Source organism: Megalops cyprinoides, chromosome 19 (assembly GCF_013368585.1).
Source record: "Megalops cyprinoides isolate fMegCyp1 chromosome 19, fMegCyp1.pri, whole genome shotgun sequence".
NCBI lineage: Eukaryota > Metazoa > Chordata > Actinopteri > Elopiformes > Megalopidae > Megalops > Megalops cyprinoides.
In genome coordinates, this window is record NC_050601.1 from 20883689 (window position 1) to 20908798 (window position 25110).

Genomic DNA, 25110 nt, shown 5'->3' on the forward strand with positions numbered 1-25110 from the left:
GCAAAAAAACACACCAAACACATCCTGTGTCCACAACTGAGGGACTGGAGCGCTCCATGGGGATTCAGGCCGGTTAATCCTTCCAAGACGTACTGTTTCTCAGGTGTGCCCTGGCTTGCCTCCACCCTGCTAGGGCCTAGTGTTTCTCTCTCATACGCAGCACAAGAGCTAGAACCCTAGTATGGTGTACACTCCTCATCTTGCTGGCTGAGAGAGGGAGCGGAGCAGAGGGAAGAGGTCACCAAACAGGCCAAAGCAGCAGGGGGGGTGGGGGGGGGGTTTTCTAGGGCTGAGCTGTATGTCCTTCTCTGTACAGCAGCTGAGCTGGGCAGGGGGTCCCAAGCCTCATGTGCTTCACAACATCTTGGGTATAAGGTGAAGGGGGGCTCTTCTGCCCTCCTGAATGCCGTCCTGACCTAATGAAATCATTCTGTAATCCATACCAGGATACCCGCGATTACCTTAGCCAACCTTTGTGCCAACAATGTGTTGTCTGATTGCCCACAGAATAGCATAGTGTTTCACTGTGGAAGGGATGAACTGGATAATTTTGCACTGTAAAACAAGACAGCTTTCTGAATCTTCTAGGGACAGTTTCTTTATTCGTGGCCGTCGAATACAGCTGCTGTGTTGAAGATATTTAAACTCTAAATTTACTCTATAGCATAAGAATATTCATTACTTCGTCTCCTCCAGGTGGATTGACTGTCTAATCCCTCAGCAGAACTGCAACCCTGTGGCAACATATGGCATGAGAATGTCCACGATCATGCATGAAACAGTCCTGTTCCTTCAATGACCTAACTGCATGTGTCTTATAATTGGATTACATCAGGAAGAATGACACTGTAGAGCCTGGTAATGACCGTCCTTTACATTTAAATAAAGGATTAAACATTACTGAGGTATTAATGAGGGGCACCCTCTTCCCTTTGTATGTGTTTTAACGAGCACTGCGGTGGAGGCAGAGGAAGGGTGGTGGATGTTAACTTAGCAGGCGCAGGGTTTTTGTTGTTGATGCACAGGGGACAGGTTGTAAAAGATCCGCCCGTGAGATGACCCTCGTCCCTCCGGCCGTGGCAGGGGCGCGCTGATCCAAGAGCCGGGGGTGCATTCCTCGGCCCAGAGCAGACGTCCTGAACCAGGGTGGTCTGTAAAAGAAGAACCCCCCCCCCCCCTCCACCTGCTCAGGCTATCGCCCACACCTGTGTGCGTGCCTCTGTGGGGTGTTGAATGGGCATGTCACTCGATCCCCAAAAAAGAACCTGAGAGTGGGCAGAGGTGACAGTGTGTCAGTCTTGCGCCCCTGCCCCCTTCCCTCCCTGCCTCTCCTGAACAAATTCCACTCTGCACCCGAACACACTTATCCTTAAGCCTTTACAGGGCCCACTTCCTCTCTGCCCTGGCTACTTAGATACCATTGCTCAGGTGTCAAACTGCCTGGTCAAATGAGATTCAGTTTCCTGTGATCTCCACAGCCTCACCACAGCAAACTGTGGGTGAACTGTTTTTCAGATAAGTCACTCTCCCTCTCCCACTCAGCATTAAGTGCATACAGGGCTTATAAGGGTCCTGAGTCCTGAGGTCGCATTCTTAAACTCCACTGAAAAACCATCTATTGCAATGTCAGCCGTCCCCTTTGAAAATGTGGTGTTCTTTTTTGTACTCTGCAGAGAAGCTGGCCACCACTTCAACCAGCCTATGCAAGCTAAAAACAGGGACATAATGAGCCTTCTCTGCTCCCCAGTCACACCTGTATTTAATCAGGCCTCCATTAGCAAGGTGTGGCTCGTTACCCAATAGGCTGGTTCCCCGTACAAAGTAACACAGGTGCACGCAATCAATTAACAATCAGCATTTGGATTCTAAGGGAGAGATGGGGAAAGCTCTCCTTCACATACTGCCTTTCATTCCTGAAATGAAAACCATACACCGAGGTGGTTCAGCTGGTTAAAGTGCTTTTTCTGAGTGCAAACTCAGCTCAGACCTGGGTTTGAGTCTGGGCTGTGTCGTTAGTGGACAATGGCTGCAGGTCTGTTGTTGTGGAACACAACTAGCCAGGTTCCCCTGTGGAAGGGGACTTTGTTGGCTGCGGTTCCCTTGTAGCACCGCTATTGGCCCCTGCAGCTCACCAAGCGCCAATGAGCTCCTCAGATGCGCATAACCTCCATTCTCTGGGCATCCACACGTTCAGATAGAGCACTGACACCAGACCCTTGAGCCAGGTAAAGCCTGCCCAGCTGTATGCGTGGACATGTAAAACAGAAGCTATGAAAGTTACCCTTGAGAAGTAATAAAAGTAATATTCATCTTGTTGTAAAAGTTCTCGACTGGAAAGCTTTGCTCTTGTTTTGCTGTCAATTTTTTTTGCAACATCAAAGGACAAAAGGCGTATTTTGCATAAAGCCCATTCGGCCCTTGCAGTGCTGGGATAATTAAAGAGACAGGTGGTCCGCTGTTGACTGTAAGGGCCCAGTAAGACAGGCTTTATAATTCTGCGCACCCCCCTCTCACTGTCCCTCTCCTAATCGTCCCCTTTTAACGAGTCGCTGTTTCTGAGGCACGTGCGTCCCTCTCACTCTCGGTCCGGCTCTGCGACTTCAAAGGGCCCCTCAGAATCAAAACCGGGGGATGAAAAAGAGGAGGCATTTCTCCGCGCACCTGACGGGGGGAGTGGAGAGATGGGGATTACGATATGCAAATGGTGCTTTGTTATCGGGCTCCGAATTCATTACGCACCCCTGCAGAAGCAGGCGGCGTCACGCAGGGGCGCAAATTAAAAGCGCCCACCCCCCACGCCCCCCTTCCCACACTTCATACATACATACCTCTCCCCTCCCTGACACACCAACACACCCCCACCCCACCCCGCCTCCAGGTTAAGATCAAAAGGTTACGGAACAAAGAGGAAAGGTCGCGCTGAAATCCCGCGCTTCTGAAGGCCTCGATTTGCTTGTTTTTCGCTTTACGAGGCAGGCCTGTTGATTGGTCAGCCTCCCGACGGCGTGAGGGGAAGGGGAGGGGGGGTGATGGGAGCACCAGGTGCTGTCCGTGGCTTAATAAGGCCCACCACATCTTTAATGGTGTTTTTCAGCACTGGCTGAAGTAGAGAGGGCTTGCAGCCCTCGTGATATGGCCACATTGTGACGAAGCTTTGATGTCGTCCCCAGCACCCCCTCCCCCCACCCCCAACACCCCGCGCTCAACAAAACGCTGTTTAGTTCAAAGCCAAGAACAGAGGTGACTCTGTGTCTCTGAATGATTAGCTTACTAAGTCACTAGTAGTGATACAGTTTGACTGAAGCACACTGTTTATTAGCTTCATAAAGCTGATATCATTACAGTGGGGAAAGGCGGTCGCCAGTTTCGCCTTACAGCTTAGCTGTGAGGATGGGGAGGGGGAGTTCTGCTGCTTTGATCTGAATCACTGCGAAATGTCTTTGTGAGATAGAAGGAGCTGCCGAATCCAGCACTGGGATGACGGAGGCATCAATAATTATCCCTTCCTCTCTCTCTGCATCCCTCCCTGTCTCTTTCTCTTGCTTTCTCTCACTATCGCTCTCTCTCCCTCCCTCTTAATTAGTGTTAATAACTGAGTGCTTAATCGTCTATTGATGTTGCTGCTTGTCTCTGACTGACTGTCGTCGTGGCTGCGGGAGACGCTAACGTTCACTGTGAGGTCTCTGTCTCCTCACAGTCAAACAGGGAGCCCCTGAAGTTGGACTAGGGGAGACCCTAACACTCACCCGTTCCCCAAGTGAGACTTGGCGTGGCCTCTATATTCTCTCGCCAGTGATTCCCAAGCAGGTCACTCATTGTACCCTCACAGTGCCAGGGGACCTGGTTCAGTCAATATCCAGCTGTGCAAACAGCTCATATGTAAAATTTGAACTCTTTACGTTGCCTTGGAGAAGATTCTCTGCCAAGCAATTTTAATAATTTTAGTTTAGTTGGGATGGGTATAATCATTTAATGATGTTGTACTTCATCACCATTAGAGTTCATTTCATCCTAAATCTGACCAGGATAGAATAAACAGGCCAGTTCACAATAGTTTACAAAATGTGGTTTCCAAAAGAGGTAAGAGAGGTCCGAGTGAATCAATGTATTTGCAGTACAACTAATATGTCACAATTAATTTCCAAAACATCTTATGCACAGTGCCATTGATTGAGTCTCAGGTTTTACAGTGTGTTAGTCCTACATTTATCCTGAAGTTATGGGTGCTTACTTCACAGCAGGTGTATAAACGCATGGAGCATGGCTTAGATCCACCAGTGCTGTAATACTGCCGCAAACATGTTGTAATACACATCTCTGCCACATAATGGCGCTGTAGCACGTTTTGAGACAGAGACTGCTCGCATTTGAGTATCTTTAGAAAATAGACTGTAGACAGCAGGAGTGTTCTTCACTGTTCTATGGGTATTCATTTTGGGCAACAGTAAAACCAGAGCATATGTTCCAGCATGAGTAAAATATCACAAGGCATACATGAAGAGGGTAAGAAAACGCATACATTTCCACACGTCCTTCTGACTGTGCTCCAAATAACTACATAGTCCACTTTAATGAACAGTATACATGTATGGTCCTGCTTTAATCACAGGGACCCCACTTATACCTGTTATATGCATACTCTGGTTAAAAACATGATGTGAGAATAGTTCTAAGCATATGTAGGTGTTTAGGTAGTTTAGGCCAGATTTTATCCTTGCTTTTGGTTGGTCTTCACCTTGCTCTGTGTCCATTAGTCTAAATCACTCTGTGTTACAATTTTACATCTGCTGGCATCCAATAACGTGTCCCACTGGTGATGTCATCTTTTTGTCATCTCAAATTACATGCCCAAACTTATTCTCCATCTTCTTGGTTTCAATGACAGTGTCCTCCTGGTCTGTTTTATCCCTGCATGATACTTCCTGGTGCAATCTAATCTGGAGAACGGCTCGCAGACATCTGTGTGTACAAAGCCAGAGCTTCCTGTTTATCCCTTCTGATTGCTTCCAGCACTGTGTACCATCGAGACTTCACTTTGTTGTGGGAAATATTTAGTTGGGGTTGATATCTTTTTGAATCTCCAGACTGGTTTCACAGTGGCAAAGATGTACTTTGCCTCGGCGTTCCTGGCCTGAAGAAACTGTCTGTCTGTCCTGCTTTAGTTGAATCTACCACTCTCTCTCTTGATGTTTGCAGCTTCTTACTTATGCTGAGGAAAGGATATGATAATGTCAGGTGTTTAATGACAAGAACAAGCCATTCAATTTGGCAAGGACCGCCAGTCTGCCCACAGGCTAGAGTGTATGTAGTGCTGCCTGTTCAAACACACTACTCTACCAGATGATTGCCGAGGGGCTCATTACTGTGAAAGATGACTGCCTTGGGCCTGATCAGGAGATTTTACGGATTCATTTCATAGTGTTAGGTAAAATGGGGGCTGCGGATGAGCCTCAGCCCCAACTCTTGTGGGAAGCAGGTGTGGGAGGGACCATTTGATCAGCAGGTTACTGGTTTGAATCCTGAATGGATCACTGCTTAGGTAATGCTGTGATATGGAGGTGAACCTGAGTTGTTGCAGTGTAATATCCAGCTGTATAGACAGAATATGTAAAATGGAAGCTATATAAGTTGTTACAGAGAAAGCAGTCAGATATGTAAATGAGTGATGCAGATTTGTCCATTATCATGGCCACGCTGACATTTATCATGTGTTTCAGCATCTGAAGGGCAGTTTGTGGTCTCTCAACCAAAGAATCAATCAATGCATCAATCCATCAGTCCATCCATCTACCCATCCATAAATACACACATACTGTACAGACACATCTATACTTCAATCAATCCAAATGTATACACTTGCATTGACGTAAAGCTGTGTACAGATGTAGACAGTATGTTTTGAAATGAAACTTTATATATTATAAACTTTATGGTTATGTATTAAAATAATATGTGTTAACTAGGTATTGTAAAAGACCTGTGAGGTATTGTAACTGCTTGCAGCAGAGCACATAATGCTTTCATTTAAAGATCATTTATTTTGATGTGTAACATCAGTCGGTGATTTGTTCATTTTTAACTGGGGGGATGGCAGATGCACATGCAGCACTCTCTCTGCTACTAACTAGGGGAAGGGGGGGGGGTGGCAGGTTAACAAGGGGGATGCATTTTGGTCATTTTGCTAACAAGGGGGATAGCATCCCCCCTGATCCCCCCTCAAATCGCCTACTGTGTAACATCATTCACAATTCCTGTTAATGTTATATTACAAAAATGGAATTAAACTATCTGAGCCTTTAAAGTTGTGATGCATTTTCGTACCACAGCTTTCACCTTTCTACTACATTGACCTTTGATGAATATAACCACAAATGTCCACTAGATGGCAATCATCTCCTCCGCAAGAAAGACTTTCCGTTCTAGGGACTGTTATATCCTTGTACTTCACTTGGATTTTGTCAGAGTGCACAAGTTCACTTGTGGGAAGGCTTGAATAGTGTTCACACTCACTGGTCTGGGAGTGTTGTGCCTAGTCGAACACTGTTACTTGTTTAACTTGAATGGATACACTTACATTCTACTGTGATGGGACTCACTCTGGATAAGAGCATCTGCTAAATGCATGTAATGTAATGTAATGGTTGCAACAGTGCTTAGAGCATCCAGGTCCTCCCTACCTGTTCAGTTACAGGACATCAGGAAACTACAGTTGAACTGTAAGGTAAGATTTTGAATAAGTGCTGGTAGACAAAATGTTAAATGCCTTATGTTGAAGGCACGCGCGCACGCACACACACACACACACACACATAAAAACAGGTTTACATAGTAAACAATCCTTGACTGTGATTTGATGTGACTGAATTTGACTCAGTGGAACTAGAAGACTGTCTTCTCTTGATCCATGAATGTGACCAATGGGCAAATGATTTAAGGTACTAATTCTGCTTGCCATGACATTCACTACATTTTTGTGTGTTCCCCTCTAATTTTAAATATTGTGTAAGTTCTGTGTAAAGGGCAAAGTTGCCTTAAACTAATAATTGGCAGGACCTTGCTCTCTGTGACTGCATGGGCAAATTCAGGCTGACTTCTGTTTAACACGACCAATCGATTACTTCGATTTGCATGGGTCATAGAACGCATTCCTTTTACAAATTAACCAGCAAACAGAGACTAAACCAACCGCAAAACGCTACGTCTTTGTATACATCCTCCAAGATGTGCTATATTTGGTCTCTCACTAATGGCAGAGCACATGTTATCAGTTTAATGACTCTTCCTATTCCCTTTGCAGTTTATTTGGGGCTAGCTCATGACCTGTGGCAGGTTAAACCTGCTACTGATGAGACCAGCTGGCCTTCTTTCAGTTTTCTGTCCTTTTGCCCTCACCTGATTGGCCAAGTGAAAGAGCTGCCACCACCCTGCCCTGCCCCAAGGCCATCTAGCCTAAACTGTCCCAGTAGAGCTGTTGCCTCCTCCAGTGCTTCATCAGTCTTGAGGGGAAACCTACAGACTGATTTTTCATTTTGAAATGCCTGACAACCGACAGTTTTGTTCTGTGTGTACGCATCAAAAAAATCATTGTCATATACTTTGCATAATGATATGATTCCTAGATTTAGGTGTTGCTCCTGCTTGGGCAAAATGGCTTCTTCTCCTCACTACCAAATCATACGCAAAGCATGTACCTCTCTCCCACAGACCACACACAGTCAGGGCCGCGTTAACCTATTGGGCAATATGGGCTGCAGCCCAGGGCCCTGGCCATAAGGGGACCCCGGGAACAGCAGTTTACATTGATTATTTATTTATTTATTTAGAATGTCGTTTTATGGTGTTTTGATTGTATACTGTACATGTTGGTCCAGTTTTCCACCTGTAGAGTAGCCTACTGTCTTGTGGTAACAATTAATCGTCAGTGTCAGTGAGAGTGGTGTTTGTAGGCAAGTCACTTCACAGCGATGTCTCACGAGGCTATTAGAAAATGTGATAAAAGGTTCTTTGGCACTTGCATTGATTCAGACTTGTGCCAATTTTCACTTATGCGTGCGGAATGTGATTTATTTATTTCGTCTTCAGTCTGTTGTAGGTATGTGGGGTAGCCACAGTAACTTGCAATTTTTAAGTATTATTCTAACAAAAACGTCATTATTTACCAAGCCTTTTACAACAGTTCAATTTGATGACCTTTTTGGGAAGTACGTGCATCTGCATCAACTCAACCGTAAGTAGCCTACGTATGTCTTCATCTGCTGCAAGACGAAAAGAACTCACGACATTTAACCCTTTCGCGCGTACGGCCACAAGGGTGTGATTAGCCGTTTAGCGCGTATGCTAAAACTGGTGCGATTAGAAAACTAGATTGGAAAAATTCCAGCTAATTTTAGCTTTGAGGAAACGGCATAAAAATAAGTTACGTGCGAAAGGGTTAAAGATTCAGTCCACGATTCTGACAACCCGAATCGTGACAACATGTGGTAAACACGTTTATGAAACGTTTTTTAACACGTCAGTATTCTGTCTAAAAATCACACCACATAAGCACCACCGTTAAACGTTAGAAATAGGTTTCAGATACGTTCGTTATTTAACCAGAGGTGGAAAACCCCGGCTTCAGAAAGTAAAAGTCGTACCATGTATTTGCTCTAGCCATTCACTAAACTAATTACCTCCTCTACCTGGCTGAAAAGTTCTGCTAATTAAATTCAGCTGGTGTAGTGAATGGGTGGAACAAATACGTGGCAGGACGTTTACTTTCTGAAGCCGGGGTTTTCCACCTCTGTTTTAACGCTGTGTTTAACACTTATTTAGAATGTGTCAGTCACGTCGGTTATTGGGCTTCCACAGTTGCTATAAGTTGACACCAAATCAACACCTTTGTTAAACGTTGGAATCGGTGTCTGTCAGATGCGTTCATTTTTAAACGTTGTGTTTAACACCCGATTAGAACGTTTAAGAAACATTTCTTATTGGGTTCCTTCCATTGGTGTCAATAAACACGTTTGGAAGACGTAGTTTACACGTCGGTTTTGTTGAACACCAAAATACAACCCAAATCAAACGTTGGTTTTAGTTCAAATAACGTGCTTTGCTACTTGAGTTTTAGTTTTCCGATTGAAAATCGCGGACATAGGGCCCCGGGAGGTGTATTACCCCTGGGCCCCGGGGAGGCTTAATGCGGCCCTGCACACAGTCCAGTTCAAGCCAGACAGATGCGTGAGGCGTGAAGGCAGAACGTGTTCTCAGAGTGATGGCGGATCTCTGGACTGAGGAGAGGAGTGAACACAATGTTGAGACTGTAACTGGAAACTTGGCATTCAGTGCAACTTCACATACACCTGTATTGAATTATTTTGTGTCAATATTCAGAGAGAGAGGTCACTGACACTGGCTATATTAAATTATAAAGAGAATGGGATTATCCTGCAAATAGTTGACATTTGTGACAGATGTTTTATCCTAGAAGCAATTAAGAGGCCAGATATCTTATAAAAATACAACTACAGTAAGTCTTTTATGGAGATTATGTCAAATAGTACTGTGACTGCTGATTATATTTGTCATAACATAAAATGTAAGAATTTTATGAATTAACAAGAAATTAAGACACAAAGGAGAAATATTTTTAAAAGAAACGCTGAATTGATTTTTTGTTATGGAAAGGCTTCAAGATTTTAAAGGTTGGTGCCACGTGTTTCAGTCTGCTGAGTAAATAAGGCATGGTCCCATTCTTGGCCAGTGTTGTGTGATGTCGTGGTCAACATAGAAACCGTTGGACAGAATGCTTACAAAATAATACTTACTCATCTGCTTTGAGATGAGTGCCAAAGCAGCAAAGCATGCTGGGAAATACGCTGGCCACTGTGAATTATGATCAGGAATGTGGGTTTTGTACTCTGTTATAGATACAGTAAGAGAGGGCCTGAGATAAAAGTGGAATCAAGTTGAGCAAGAGAAGACCTCTCTAGGAGTCTCTGGCAGACTGGTAGGAACAGCAGGAGATGTGTGGCTTTAATCTGCCTTAACCCTTTGTGTGAAAGGAAAGGCGTGACTGGATGGTTTCTGAGTGCAGGACAATCCCACCACACATCTCTGACTGAAAGATAGAGGAACGACACCCCGGAGGGGGACAGCTCTTGTGTTCACAGCTGCAGGCAAATTTTGAGGGAGTGCAGCGGTCAGTAAAGTGATAACGGACTAGATTATCATTCATTTAAAGCCTTGGCATGATCACAAAAGCACATTCATTGTGTTTTAACAGAACATGTCCATGTTTAAATGAGAGACATAAGTATTAAACATGCAGCAATAACTATCTTTTTTTTTACAGATTACAGTATAAAGCAGCCAACATGCGTGCATGCACACACACACATATACACATACATACACACACACACACACAAGCTGTGAGTGCAAATGATGCACTCATTCTGGTTAATAGTTTCAGAAATTCTGGTCCAAGAGGTTCTTCAGCTTTGGCCTCCCTACTGCCCGCCCACAATCCTATGGCACTGGTAGGAAAGCAATGAATATGAGGTCATATATCTTATTAACCTCAACCATCTCTCATGTTACGCTGGACAAGTGTGACTACATGTGACAACATTTGATTACATGTGACAAGAGACGAGCTAACGTGCATGACCTTAACACATGCATTATATGTCGACCACGTGAATCCTACCGACCCGTTCCAGCAAGAACTAATATACACAGCACCTTCTAGGAACTGAGCTCAATGCCTTTGGACTACAAGCTATGTGTGTGTTTATTAAACAAAAGTTATATTAAGCACTGGCGTCTCCGTGCCCTCCAGCTGCGACCTTCGGTTACTTTTTGATAGAAACACATCACTGGCACACCTATTCCGTTGTCTGCACATTCGTCTTAAACTCATTTACCTTTTTTCGCTTGAAATAAGAAACCACGTGCACACCGGAAGGCATATCGGTGTCTAGCATCTGCTATTGTTTTTTCATTATGTTTATTTAATCATTGTTTATTATTATATTATCAGAACAAACATAGATGAAATGATTGTTTGTGTTTAACTGCGGCCAATGCTACGGTATTGTAAATTACAAACCCTGAACAAAGTTTGCTTTTAATTCGCCATGAGATTTTGTAATATGGGGGGCGTGGTCGGTCGACCGCTACATTCCATTCACCAAAACAAACACACGCCCTTGATCTCTCCAACGATTTAATCAATCCCCGATCGTGTGAATGCGAAAGGTAGAGAACCATTCTCGTCACACAGACGGATCTGTTTCGATTGCTACAGCCTTGACAGACTGAATCCCAGCCTTTTTTTTTCTTATACAGGAACTCCTTTAGCAGTTGTCAACAGGCTGAAAAGAGCGAGATACGCGCACGTACCCGAGATTGATCGCGGATTGAAGCAGTGATCCTACACCTAGCTGCGAAGCCGTTGACAGAGTGCAGTGCAACTTCAATCCTGTTCGGTCTGGGAAAAATGAACCCTGGATGCGGTAAGGTTTAGGCTACGTGAAGTCATTCACTATTTTCAAACTAACTGGATAGTTTGAAACGGCTCCCCAATGTCAAAGAGTCAGTTTGCCTCGCTTGCTAACAAGGGTGCTATATGCGTTGACTCCGTTTGTGTCATGTTGTTACACTGTATGATAGCTATCTGGATCGCTTGCTGATGTTGGGTCTGTAGTACTGACGTTCAACCACAGGATCTGCAGTTGTGAACTGAGAACGTGCCGTAGGAGCGAGCTACGACACAGGGCTGAGCTCGTACCCACGATTTAAGTCCTTTTTCTGTATAACAGAAAGATGCAGCTGGCTAGATAAGCGTATCAATCACAGTTCGCTGACTTGAACATATCATCTCAGCACTGTATCGCAAACGTTAAGCATCTAATATCGGATAATTAACTGGCTGATCTCACTGCACTGCAGTGTGTTCCAGGCCATTCAAAAGCGTGGCGTTTTTTTTCATAGCTGCGTTTTAACAAGACCAATCTAGACTAGGTACCAAAGGTACGTATACTACCTGATAAGTTAACTAGACGGTGGTGTTATGGATATCACAATAATGTGGCTTGCGAGAGCCACAGAGTAGCCTGTTTGCTAGCTGTATTTTTCCATATGTCCGTGGCACCTGCACAAATCACGTTTAGCTCGCTAATTATGAATTTTAGTTTATGATTTTAAGTCATGTAGGTGTCGCGCGATTATTTTTACATTAAATTCAGTAAGCACGGTCCTTTCACATTTTGCAGCATTTTCTAACTGGCAGTTGTAAGCAATACTAGCGATGGCTCAATAGAGACAGCCAGGGATCCTCTCCTGATCCAAATTTAGCATATCCTTGGAACGGACGGAAACTGAAACAAAGTAGGCATCATCGTTATTATTATAGTTATGGGAGCAGCGTTCCATTGCAGTTGTAGCTGTTTTTGACTGTATTGCTGAGGTCCTGTTGGCGAAACTGTGCTCCCCAGTCATTAATATCGGTAGCACGGAGCATTACCTAAGACAATTCCATTCTTTAAATTGACAGCGTACTCATTGTGTGAATGTGTAAGGATCACATGAAACTGTACCGCAATCTTTCGTGTCGCACACTTTTTAATGTAAAACAAAGCATTTATTTGCGTAAATCACCTCACCTTACAACATCTAAGGCGTTCTGCAGTTTTAGGAAACTGATATTTATTCACGGTGGTGTCCTAATCACGTAGTTCCATTATACTTTGAAGCCAGAGGCCAGTCCTCCATTGTGCAGAGTGTAGTTTTTGTGGGCTTTTAACACTGTTGAAGCCCAAGAAAGGCCCAGTTTGTAATTGTGCCTTGTAGTTGATGGAAACGAGACAAGAAGAGGTCTCCCACTTGTGGCATCTCAGTTCCTGATCCCTGTAGAGCTATCCTACTTTATTGACCTTTACCTTTGTTTTTTGTGCAATCCCGTCCTCATAGAACCAGACTTGAAACATTTGGATTTGCGTCTTCTCACCTTAAAACCAGAAAATACTGGGCTCTTCAGAAATGTACCTAGTATTCTTTCACGGTTAATAAATTCTCCGAGATGTCTGTATTCACATCCAATGTAAGGGTCTTTCTGTTAAACTTTACAATTTGTGACACTACCTGTGAGCACCTGACAGATTTAGGAAGTGGCATGTTGAATTGCTTTGCTTGTGTCTCTCAACTCCTGGTAATGTGCTTGATGCACAGTTTGAATCTACAATCAGTGACCATTTGCCTGAACTAGAAATACTTTTATAGTGTCATAGAGACTGACACAGTTTTAGAGATGTATTTCTTTTTTTTAATGTTTTTTTTTTAGTGACTTCAGGAAGAGCACAGACAGACAGATACCCCATTGTGGTGTGTGTTTGTTTGTGTATGTATGTGAGTGGGTGGGAGTGTGTGTGTATGTGTACTTGCTTGCTGTGTGTGTGTGTGTGTGTGTGTGCGTACATGCCTCAGCCTCACTAATGTCTCCCCTGCAGCAGATAGTTGAGAGCCATGATTCGGGTCACCCCTCTGTGGCCCCGTGTGGACACCGCGGCCAGGGAGACCGAGTGCCACTGAAGTCTGGAGGTGAGCTGAACTGCTGCTGATCTGAGGACGCGTGACGTGTCCGGCCCTTGAATGACCCCCCCCCCCCCATCCCTCCTCTCCTCATTACATTTGCCTCACAGATGCTCTTTTCCAGAGCTGATTGCATAATTTACAACTTTTACATACGCCTGATATTTACTGAGGCAGTTCAGGTTAAGTACCTTACCCAAGGGTACAACAGCAGTGGGCTGCCTGGGAATCAAACCAGCAGCCTTTTCCTTTGAAGCCCTGTTTCTTACAACCATACCAGATTGCTGCCTTGCGTTGTCCCATGGCACAGAGACGTCACGTGGCAACACATAGCCCGTGCCACCACTCATCAATTGCCTCTTTGTTTTTTTTTTTTTTTGTGAGCCGTTTTTCGTCATAGGCTCAGAGCCCGGAAAGCATTTGCTGATTAGAGAAAAAATGACTTAACTTTTAAGTAAACACCGGCGGCTTCCAAAAGCGGTGAGGTAATTTGCCTCGGGTGGCAGCCCGGGCGACAGCTCGCTGGGCTGATTGGGGGGGGAGGTGGGACGGGGGCGCCCGGCTCTGCCAGGCCTCGCAGGGAAGGCCCCGGGTCCCTGCATGCATGGAGGACGGCCTTTAAGATTCCCACTGCAGCGAGGGTTATTTACAACTCAAAGCAAGAGCAGCCAAGGGCCCTTTGACAGTTACCTGTGGCCCACGGGCCCTGTTTAAAACCACCAGCTGCAGCCTGGGACACACTTTTCTGGTGACACGCTGGCATCATGGCTGAGGCTCTGAGCCAGTTTTTAGGGGCAGGGCGGCGCGTGACAGCGACAGTTTATCTCTGTTGTGAAATTAAAGGCAAACTTACCACAGTGAAGGGGGCGGTCTGAACACCCCCCCCCCGCCGTGTCACCTGTCCCTATGACAACACCCTACAGGTTACGCGGTTAATGATCCACAGCTTGTAGCACGTGTCCGATAAGCTGGGGAGGGTAACTCTTGGCAGTGCTGCGTTGTTGTCTGCCTTCCGTTCTGAGAGTGCTCGGTGGTTGTAATGAAGAGACGGTAGCTGAGGCCTGCGGCGTCTCTCCGGCAGATCGTCAGGGCAGAGAGAGCCCCGGTCCCCCAGGTAGGCTCGCCGGCGAATGGCTGCCGAGCTCCCGGAGCCGCAGGCTAAAGAGCGGCGCCTCAGGGGAGCTTTACTGAGAGCCGCCCTCCATTACGCCCATCCCAGTGGTGAGGCTTAGCGTGAGTGTGTGTATGAATGTGCGCACTTTAGAGATTTGTCGTTTTTGATGCGTGGTTTCATTTCTGTGACTTTCTCTCTGTCTGTCTCTCTCTCCCTTTCTTTCTCTCGGGCCCTCCCTGTCTTTGTCTGACTTTACGTGTATCTGGCTCTGCATGTAAATATGTATATCGTTAGCACCGATATCTGCTGTAACCCTCTCTCCAGTGGAAGCTGTCCGTTAACCCTGTCCCCCCATCCCCCTGCCACTGGATCCGTCCTTGCCTCTGTCCCTGGACAGACGCCGTGAGGCTGGTTGCAGCGGAGGGCGTTCCTCAGAGGAGCCCGTGCTGCTCCCACAGATGCTGCAGGGTTTTTATGTTCAATGCCAGAGCTCCCGTTTGGGAGGCCCGGCGGGGCCGCTGTCCTGGCTCTGATACCGATTCAAACCCCCTGCGAGTTCTGACCGCACGGAGCCCGCTGCCCGCTGCCCGTGGCTGTCTCCGAAGCTCCATCTCGAGGTTCTTTTGGGTTGTTTGTTCCCCTTGTGACTCTGCGCCATGTGTGCCTTTCGTCCGGTCCTAACGGCAGTCAGCTGAAATCAGCAGTCTGTGGTCATACCACAGCATGCTTCCATTGCACAACGCTAAGTGCTGTTCAGATAAGTGGCAGGAAGGGAAGCCTTGCTTTCTGTTGAGCCGTTTATGAGGAAGAGATGGTGCCCCTTTATATCATCCTTGGCTTAGATTCCTGAAAGGTGAAGTTTGTCTCTGTGAGAAAGGAGGAGGTTGTGTGCAATGTCCTCATTACATTATATTACATTACGTTACATGCATTTAGCAGACACTCTTATCCAGAGTGACTTCCACAACAATAGAACAGGGCCTCTCTTGTGTGGGCATGAGGAGGAAACAGGTTTAACTTCCCAGCGACGCAAAGTGGGTACGGGAGTCATGATTAATGATTGGCTCAACGTGCCAGCAAACCCAGTTTTGCAATGCGGTTTAACAGGTATATACACCTGAGGCCACACAAAGGTGAAACCTGGGAGCAGGTGAGACAGATGATCTTGGTTTCTGTGGAGAATTGGCACATGTCTTTGGTATGCGTCCTCTGGGGAGATCTGAATGAGAATTAGGGGGAAGAATGTAGATTGTAACAGGACTAGAATAACCAGTTTTGCCATTACAGAGTAGCCCACCTCAGCCTATCAGTCTACATTTACTGTAATTTAAGGAAATATTTTTGAAGTGAAAAATGATTGCTGTAATTGGTTTCTACCTAAACAGTTGGCTGAATGAAACAATGCCACCATTGATGGGAAATGTAGACATAAAAACCCTAACTGTAGATTATCTGGCTAGCTGCATTTTAGTAATCTCACTAAGATTGGCTAGGCTTTTGTGTTTCGTGCCCTTCTGCATAAAGAAGAATTTAACAAACTCGAGCTTGGGGAGAAACATAACTGTGTTTACAAAAGTATTTATAAACTTCCTGTAAAAGAAAATACGCTTTGTCTTTTTTGTCTTTGAGCCAGAGTTTTCTTCCCTACCCAGTGCAGCATTCTTCCTTTCCAAAACGGTCACATAGTGCATTGCTGTGACATACTTCCTCGAGGGTAAATTATTGCGCAATGCGTAAACGTAAATGGGGTATACACAGTATTACACATGAATTTTTTTATTAGTCATAACTTGACTTAATTAAGCAACAAGCTTTGGGCCATCCAAAATGAGTGCATTCTTATGTGATATCCAAAGTTTCCATTAACATATAAACCAGTGGTACATGCCTGGTAGTTTAAAATGACTGAGATACTGAACGGTTCTAGGGATAAAGAACGGGCATTAATTGATGCGACAGCGTGAATGTATAAAACGTGGTTATGCAACATATTTGTCACAGGTTAACTGAAATGGTTTGACAAAAAAAATGTAAACACTGAATGCATTTCACAAATGTGGTAAATCAGGTCTCAGATCGGGGGCACTTCGCAGAGATCAGGAGGTGAAGTCTAAGTGGAAGTGAGACAGTGAGGCAGACGCTGGGTTCCTGAGGAGATGAGATCAGCTGTCCTCATGATCTCCACCAGAGCGTGGAATCGGATGATCAGATCTGACACGCCGCGTCCGTCCACCATTGGGTCTTATTTTAGAAATCAGTATGTCACTATGAGGAGGTTTTCCCGTAAAAGCAGTGTCCGGTACAACAGAGATCTTTTGTGGAGGGAAATGTCAAATCGTCATAGCTGTGTGTCTTGTAGGCCCTTTTCTGCTGTAGTCGCATCTCTTCATGTCTCTACATGTAATGCTCTGGCCTGCGACAATCGCCTGTAATTTAGGATTAGGTCCAATGCCGTGACTTCCACCTGTGATTTGCAGTGATCCTGTGTCCCTGCAGTGTGACTCTCACCTGTGATTTAGAATATGTTTTCATCGCTGTCACTTGAGCCTATATGTCAAGTCAAGTTGACCCTGCAACGTGACTTCCACCTGTGATAAAATATGTGATCAGCACTGTCACTTTAGTGAATTTAGAATTTGTTCCAGGTACCCTCAATTAATCAAGCTGAATTGAGCTGTGAATTGAATCAGGTATGGGCCAAATTTTTTTGTGTCTACACTCAGTTAAATTTGGGCCTTCTGTTTTGGTGCAGCTGGATTAATGTCCCTTCAGTTAATTGTTCCAGACCCAAAGTCAGTCAAGGAGCTTTATTCAGTTTGTTTGCGGGACCAATTTGTTTTGGGGCACAAATGAGTACAAATAAGATGAAGCAATTCTGTTGTTTGTAGTTTTCAAAGCAAATACGCTTCCAATGATAAAATTCTCTCGCAAAGAACTAAAGGCGCCACGAATGCTGTGTCAAACCCTGGTGTGTGTCCAATTAGCAGCTAATTCAAACCTCATTAAGGAAGAGCTCCTCTGGAAGGACAGCCAGTGTACACCGTGTGCCCTCGGGACCGGGGTTGGGAAGCACTACTCTAAGCCAGAGGCCAGCCATACATTCTCACTGTGCGATGTGGTAGGTAAAACGAGCCTGGGATTTTTCAGAATCCTGTAATGACTTCCAGACTCACACAAGAGACACGTGACAAGATCCCAGCCCCAATTTAACAGCCTGCGATTAGGCAACATCAGATTTTTTTTTTGTTTTGTTTTAAATTCAGTCCAGTACATGGGTCACGTGATGTGTCTGGTTCTCACTTGACAGATCGTAGAACTGTGTGAGCTGTGTTTATATTTCTGACGAGCCAGAGCACAGTCAAAATGATCAGGTCCGTCAGAAGCCAATCTTGTGATAGGCAGTGGAAAAGGACTGTTCCACAGAGTCATCCCTGAGCAGACGTTTGTGGCAAGGCACTGTGAGGGCACGGAGAGGTCAGGTACTGTGATCCAGGCTTGGAGCCTCTCTGAGCAGCGGAGAGGTAGAAGGAGAAGTATCACTATCCAGAACAACTTACGTCATTTACAATTTCTTACAATGCTATCCATTTACACAGCTGGATATTTACTGAGGAAATTGTGGGTTAATTACCCTTGCCCAAGGGCACAGCAGCAGTACCCCAGGAGGGAATGGAACCGGCAACCTTTCGATTACGAGTTACCTGCCTCTTCACCACTATGCCACACTGCCACCTGGTTCCGGCATTTCTCATTACACCCCAGATGGACGTTAGGCCCGCTCATCCCTATTACAGCAGGGACATTAAATATGAGTCTCCCTCTGCCCGTGTGAAACTGCTTCTGGGTTCATCTCAGGCCGGCGTCTGGCTTCCTCCGCTTTCATTTAAACCCCTTTACAGCCGATCTGGTCCATCCAGTGCCAGGCATGTGTCACAAGGCAGAGGCATTACATAAATATTTATGGTAGCAGGTTTGCAGTCAAGGTAAAATGTAATTGAAGTCTTGTCATCCGTGTAAAAAAAAAAAACAGGCACCTGGGATGTTAGAGAGGACGTGTTCATGTAGTTTACAATAACATAAAACTTGTCAAATGGGCAGCGTCCCCTCCCCAGCGGTGGTGTAGCGGTTATGAGCAAGGCTTGTAACCCAAGGGTTGCTGGTTCGATTCCCCGCTGTGGCATTGCTGTTGTACTCTTGACCAAGGTACTTAACCCAGAATTGCCTCAATGAATATTCATCTGTATAAATGGATAGCATGTAAGAATCGTAACCTATGTAATGCGCTCTGGATAAGATCATCTGCTCAATGACAATAATGGAATGTAAAACATTGTTGTGTTGTGACATCATCAATGGTGAATCCCCAGGGCAGTTTGCTGTGTAAATGGCAATATGACAAGGAACAGTGCAGACCTATTTCCCCATCGATCGAACTACAGCCCCCTTTATGTGCATATTGCATAATTGCTTAATGTATGGATAATAGCAGACGCTCTTATCCAGTACAACCTGCAGCGCATAGATATCATCCGTTAATGCAGCTATGTTTTGTTGAAGCCACTCGGGTTGAGTACCTTGTTATGGGTAGAACAGCAGTTCTCATTTTAATTGTCCTTGTAAAGTAAAGTAAATGTTCGTTTTTTTCATATTTTATACGTTTATGAAATACCGTGTCGCTGCGTTTTGAAGAGATTTGCAGAAAGCGCTCTGTGATTTGGACAGTCTTTCACAGCTGCAGATAGCACGTGGTTACCTACGGAGGGGGATAGGCCTCTGAAAGGTGACTCGCGTTTGTCGTTCCGTAGGCTTTCCCTCGTGAGCGCTCACCTGCGCCCGACCTCTGTCCCTGTAAGGGGGAGACAGGTGGGAGCGCCTCCCTTCTATTTACATTCTGCTGACTCATGCTGGGCACAGGAAGTCAGGCGAGGTGGCCAAACGGGTGATGCAATCACAGCGCTCTACGCTATTGGCCAGGCAACCTGAGCCGGGGAGCAAATCGGGGGGCTGTTGAAGCAGGGCCTAGTCCCAATTGCACGGTCCGTTTAGAGGTCACAGGCCTACATGAGGACGCTGGGACTGAATACTTTACTTGCAGAATGTGTGAACTTTCAGCAGCAGTCCGCCAAAGCAGAGGATGTCTCCAGCCATCTGGGACGAACCAAAGAAAGCTTCGTCTGTAGTCGCCTTTCTTTGACCGTAACTAACTATCTGACAAGCAGTGACCAGTTTTTCATGCAAGGCATTGATATGGAGCCTGGCTTTTTATGGGTGCTTATGGGTTTAAGGTTTTGCCTGTCTCACTGCCAAAGTTTAGAGGAATGTGCAGCAGACCCATAGATTCTTTCTGTAGAGAAACGGCAAGCCCCCAGCCTGGACATTGGTGTCCTGTCCCTTAGTCCTCTGTCCTCGTCTTTTCTTTCACTTTATTGTTCTTTTCATTCTGAGTGGTGAGGTTCAGCTTCGGCTGATGGATGGCTGGCATGCCAGCCTTAACAGGATGTGGTTAGACTGCGTGTGGGGCTGGAGTAACGAAGGACAACCGCAACACTGCAAGTGCACGGTCTCTCTCCAGCACTCTCCCTCTCTGTTCATCTCTCACCATCTCTCGCTGTCTTGCCATTTCTCTCTCACATCTGGCTTCCTGTCTCTGTGTCTCTTTTCATTTCTCCATCCCACTTTCTCCTTTCCCTCGCAATCCTGCTTTCTCTCTCTGCGTCTCTCCATCCTTCTCTCTGACCATCTCTCTCTCTTCTTCTGTGTACCCCTGTCCCTCTCTCCTCTCCTCTCTGTCTCCCTACCTCTTTCCTCTCTCCCTGCCATCTCTGTCCCTCTCTTTTTCTTCCCTCCTCTCTGTCCCTCTCTTTCTCCTCTCTTTCCCTCTCTCCCCTCTTCTCTCTCCCTATCCCTCTCCCTCGTTCCCCCCTCTCTCCCATGCTGCCATCTCTCCCACGCTCAGTCCCGCAGCGGGGGGATGATATAGCTCTTATTATTAATAGAATAAGCGATCCATTATGGGGATTACATTTCACACTCCTCACTCCCCAGCCTTGGAAGTCTCTCCCCAGACCGCTGCGGGCTGACTGATGGCTCCGAGAATGAGCCTCCCAATCAGACGTGTCTCGCGCTCATGAAATCAGCGAACAAAGGAAGTCTTCACCAGGAGCTGATGAGCCCATCAATCTCGCCACAGGTGTCCTTGCGCTGCCAGAAATAGTTGGGGCTGATGTAAAGTTGTGTTATTTAATACTGTATTTTTATTTGATTATGATAATCGATACAGTGAAACCCTTGGAATCCTTTTGCTCCTCTCTTCAGAGTACAAGACACTTGGTGCCGTTTCAAAGACGCATTCGTGCCATCGCTACTATGCAATACCTTTTGCATCGGTCACCTGGCAGAGAGCGGTCCCTCCTTCTGTCCCTCCCACCCTCATTCAGATGCAAACTCGGACGCGAAGTATGCTTTATTAGCATGACGAGCGATGTTGTGTCATTAAATTTTGTATGCGTAGATGGGGGAGAACAGAAAGAAGCATTAAAACGACATACAGCAGAATGATTTAACACCCGCACCACACAAAAAAGACACACACGCACTGAAAACAAAAACCTGAATTTGATCAAAATAATAACCTTAGGACTTTCAGAATTAATGGAGATGGCGGATGTTATTGACAAATTAAGACAAGATAAGATACAGCTTTGTTTTCTTCAGCCCACACCCTCTCTAAAGTTATGGAAAGCAGAGATGGATTGGGCTCTGTCTAAAAGCTCATGTGTTTTTTTTCTGAGCCTGATCAGTGGGTAGACTGATTAAACCATTCACAGAATGTAGCAAAGTATCTGTCCCTGGCAAAGGGCAATTGGGACAGGCCTTCTTTCCCTTCCCCTGCCAGGTTGCAGCCATCATTAAAGCCATTTTGTTTGGGTAGCTTTTTGTGGCAGCTTGTTTCACTCTCTCCAATACTCTTTCCCTCTCTCGCTCTCCTTCTCTCTTAGCTTTTCTTCCTCTCCCCCCCTTTCTTTTTTCCCTCTCTTCCCCTTTCTCTCACACTCTTTCCCTCTTCGTTAGCTCTCTTTCTCTTTCTTTCCCCCTTCCTCTCTCTCTCTCTCACTCTTTCTCTCTCTCATTTCTTTCTCCCTTTCCCCTTTTCTTTCTTTCCTTCCCCCCTCCCTTTTTCTCTCTCTCCTTTTTGTCCCGGCCCCAGCAGCCATCTGGCACCGTGCCACCCCGGCTCACTGTGAGCTGCCCCGTATGCCAGCCAGCATACGCCACCCTTCTTGTCTGACCCCTCACTAACCTCCTGTCCCCCTGACAAATCCAGCCGGATCCCTCTTTTCAGCCGTAATCTTGCCCGTTGGGGAATGGCCGGAGCCGCGGTTTTGTTCGTCTCTGCGCTGATAGCGGCGTTGTCTGGCTCGATTGTTGGAGGGAAATGCAGCCGGACTGCTGGAATGCGTGCCCGGAGCACTTTTACTTTAACGCGAAGGCGACGTGACCACCTGTTTGCTTTGGCACGAGCAGGTTCACAGCCAGCGTGAGCGCGGTGTGGCAGAGCCGCTAATCGCCCGGAAACCAGAGCCGGCGCCCTGTAACAGGGAACGGGCTAGACACTCTGCCGGCCTGTCTGATGGTGTGGCTGTGGAGAGGCGGAGGGGGAATGGGTTTGAGTCAGAGGATGGGCCGGGGGGGGAGCTCCAGTGAGCCAGACCGGGACATACAGGTGCCTTACAGGGCAGAGGCCGTGGTCTGTAGAGGGTCTCCCGCTGGGCGATGAGCGGCCGTTCAGCGCCAGTGCCTCCAAGCCCTGCACGACAGCCTGACAGGCATCACCGGGATACAGCGCAGTCGAATCGCTCCTGTCGGTTGTCTTTGCCACCCGTCCGCGCTGGGCTGTAATCATTAACCACGGGCTGAGCCCATAATCCAGTTTCGGGTGAAATCCGTGTCACAAGCCGCTCGGCGGTCAGGCGCTAATCCGCAGCGTTGCCGTTTCTTCCTGTTTGGGCCACGGGGCGAAGCCACGCCGACCGCCATTGAGCCGCCGGTTCCGTCTCGAGCGCCGCCGGCTTATCAGGGCCGCCCAGACGGAGCAAGAGTCTCGGCCCACCATTCATCTTCTCCGCAGAACCTGTGCATGGAGAAGCCGTGTGAGCGTGCAGGTGGAGGTGGCAGTCTCCTGGGGCGCCCGTTCTTCTCTCGCACAAAGGCCTAAAATCATGGAGGCGTGCCCTGGAGTGTGCAGTCTCACAGCAAACCGTGGGGAAAACTTTGGTATTAACCTACAAACAGCTCCTTTGTCAAGAGATATGCGCGCATTATACATTTTAATGCGGGTAGGCCTATTGTCATGCTCACATAGTTCTTTCTACCCTTTTCAGAACGAAGCCATTTTCAGAATGAAAGGGTGCACCTTTACCATTGAGTGGTCTATCTGAAAGTACTTAAGTACTAGCTGTTGTACCACAAGACAGACTGGTAGTATCGCAGTTAAAAGGGCACGTCCAGCATCCCCGAGACAAGAGTTCGTTTTTTGTTTTTTTTTTTCCCAAGGTGGCTCACCTTGACCAAAAAAGCTTTGGATATATGCTAGATTTGCATAACCACTAAACTCTGCCATCACATTGGCCGGGATGGAGAAGAATGTGTTGGTATTCCAGAATTAGGTGAGAAGTATGCTTTCTTTAGGGTGGCCATTTCTTGTACCTGCTAAGCTGAGTGGTGTGAGTGCTTTTGAGCCAGTGAGCTGTTGTTCTGGGATGAAAGCTGACTGTTTTTGGTATTGAGTGTTGTCCGGCCTAGCTCAGCTCCGCTCATTGAAACCCCAGGGCACTGTGTCACTCTGTGTTCATGTCTGACTTTGCACGAGCAGGGCGGTGGGGCTTTCTGAGCAACTTGCTTGATCTCGTGTGAAGACTTTTGAGGGGATGAATGACAAATTAATGGGACTCTAATTGCAGATGTCATACTCTCACCCTCCCAATTGTTTCTCACTCTGTGAGTCTCTCCTTCTTTCTGTGGCAGTTCTTGCCATGTCTCTCTCCCCCTTTCTCCCCCGCCAGCCTCCGTCATTCAGTGCTAAGCTCTGTTTGCTAAGTTTTTGTAAAGCCGCAGCGGACTGACTGCTAAAGCTCTTATACCTTACACCATCCCACTGTACACTAATCCCCTTTTACTTATCCCTGCTGATGTGAGTCAATGCCATTATCGTAGTGTAGTGTAGTGTGTGTGTACAGTGTGTGTCAGTACTATAATCGTAGTGTTGTGTGTGTGTGTGTGTGTGTGTGTGTGTGTGTGTGTACACTGTGTGTCAATCAGTGCCATTAGCACAATGCAGTGTGTGTGTACAGTTTGTGACTCAGAAGCTTGTTCCTCTAATCTATATTCTAATCGGTTCAGTCCAGTAATTAGAAAGATTATTTCTCTGCGCATTTAGTTTGCCCTGGTTATGTAGGGGTTTTAAGGCCTGCTTCAGTATGTGCTTGTGTGTATGTGTGAACATTCCTCTGTGTTTGTCCGTGTGTCTGTGTGCGCTTGCGTTTTACACAAATCTCCAGCGCACACTCTGAAAGCAGAGCATGTGTGTGTGGTCAGGTCTGAAAGTGCTGAATGAACTGGTGTTTCCTGGGCCCAGCCCCATCGAGTGTGGCAGGATTAGCTGTAATCCCAGCCCCGCGAAACCAGAGCCGCCTGGGCAGCCGGCCGGATTGACGCAACCTCCCGCAGTCCTAAGGAAGCGAGACCATTAATGAACACAGTGCCCCGGTGTTCTGTCAGGACTCCAGACCTGCAGGGGGCAGCACTGCTGTCCTGCCATCCACCATCATTACATTACATTACTGGCATTAAGCAGACGCTCTGTCACAGCAACTTACATAGGTTACAGTTCTTACATGTTACGCATTTATACAGCTGGATATTTACTGAGGCAATTCTAGGTTAAGTACCTCGCCCAAACAGGATCGAACTAGCAACCTTTTGGTTAAGAGTCCTCCTCCTTACCACTGTGCTGCACTTCTGCCTACCGTCACGTTAAAGTCGTGATCACTGCCGTACGTGTGTTTGTATAATGTTTTGTGTCCTTTTGCTGGATGCTCTTTGTGCTTGACTTCTGGAGTCACTCAGGATAAGAACGTCTGCTTGATGTCAACAGTGTAAATGTGCTATCAAGTGTAGCTACTCATCTTGCACACCGCTATTGAGAAGAGCATCTGCTTGATGTCAACTATGTAAATGTATTGTTAAATGTAGCTGCTCATCCTGTACGTTGCTCTGGATAAGAGCGTCGAGTAAGTGACAAAATGTAAATGTACATAAGGACTAAATGTCCACATTCAAAGTGAACTTCGTAACACTGCTAGCTGGAATAGTCGTTAGCAAACAAAGTCAGGTTCGTGGAGGATACGAGGGGGATACGGTTCTTC

General features: G+C 46.4%; 1 protein-coding gene across 7 annotated transcripts in view; it reads left to right on the forward strand.

Annotated features, from left to right (window-relative positions):
* Window positions 1–6663: 6663 nt before the first annotated feature.
* The window catches only part of LOC118794126 (testis-expressed protein 2-like), a 46015-nt gene continuing 27568 nt past the window's right edge, over window positions 6664–25110 (forward strand). Inside the window, exons 1-3 of one of the 7 annotated variants that reach the window (XM_036552291.1) lie at window positions 6664–6721; window positions 11332–11498; window positions 13491–13581. The gene's annotated coding sequence lies outside the window, so the exon portion shown is untranslated. Of the gene's footprint in view, window positions 6722–11185; window positions 11499–13490; window positions 13582–14613; window positions 14687–25110 lie in introns of those variants that run through there. The other 6 variants (XM_036552290.1, XM_036552295.1, XM_036552289.1 and 3 more) reach the window with 6 other exon arrangements.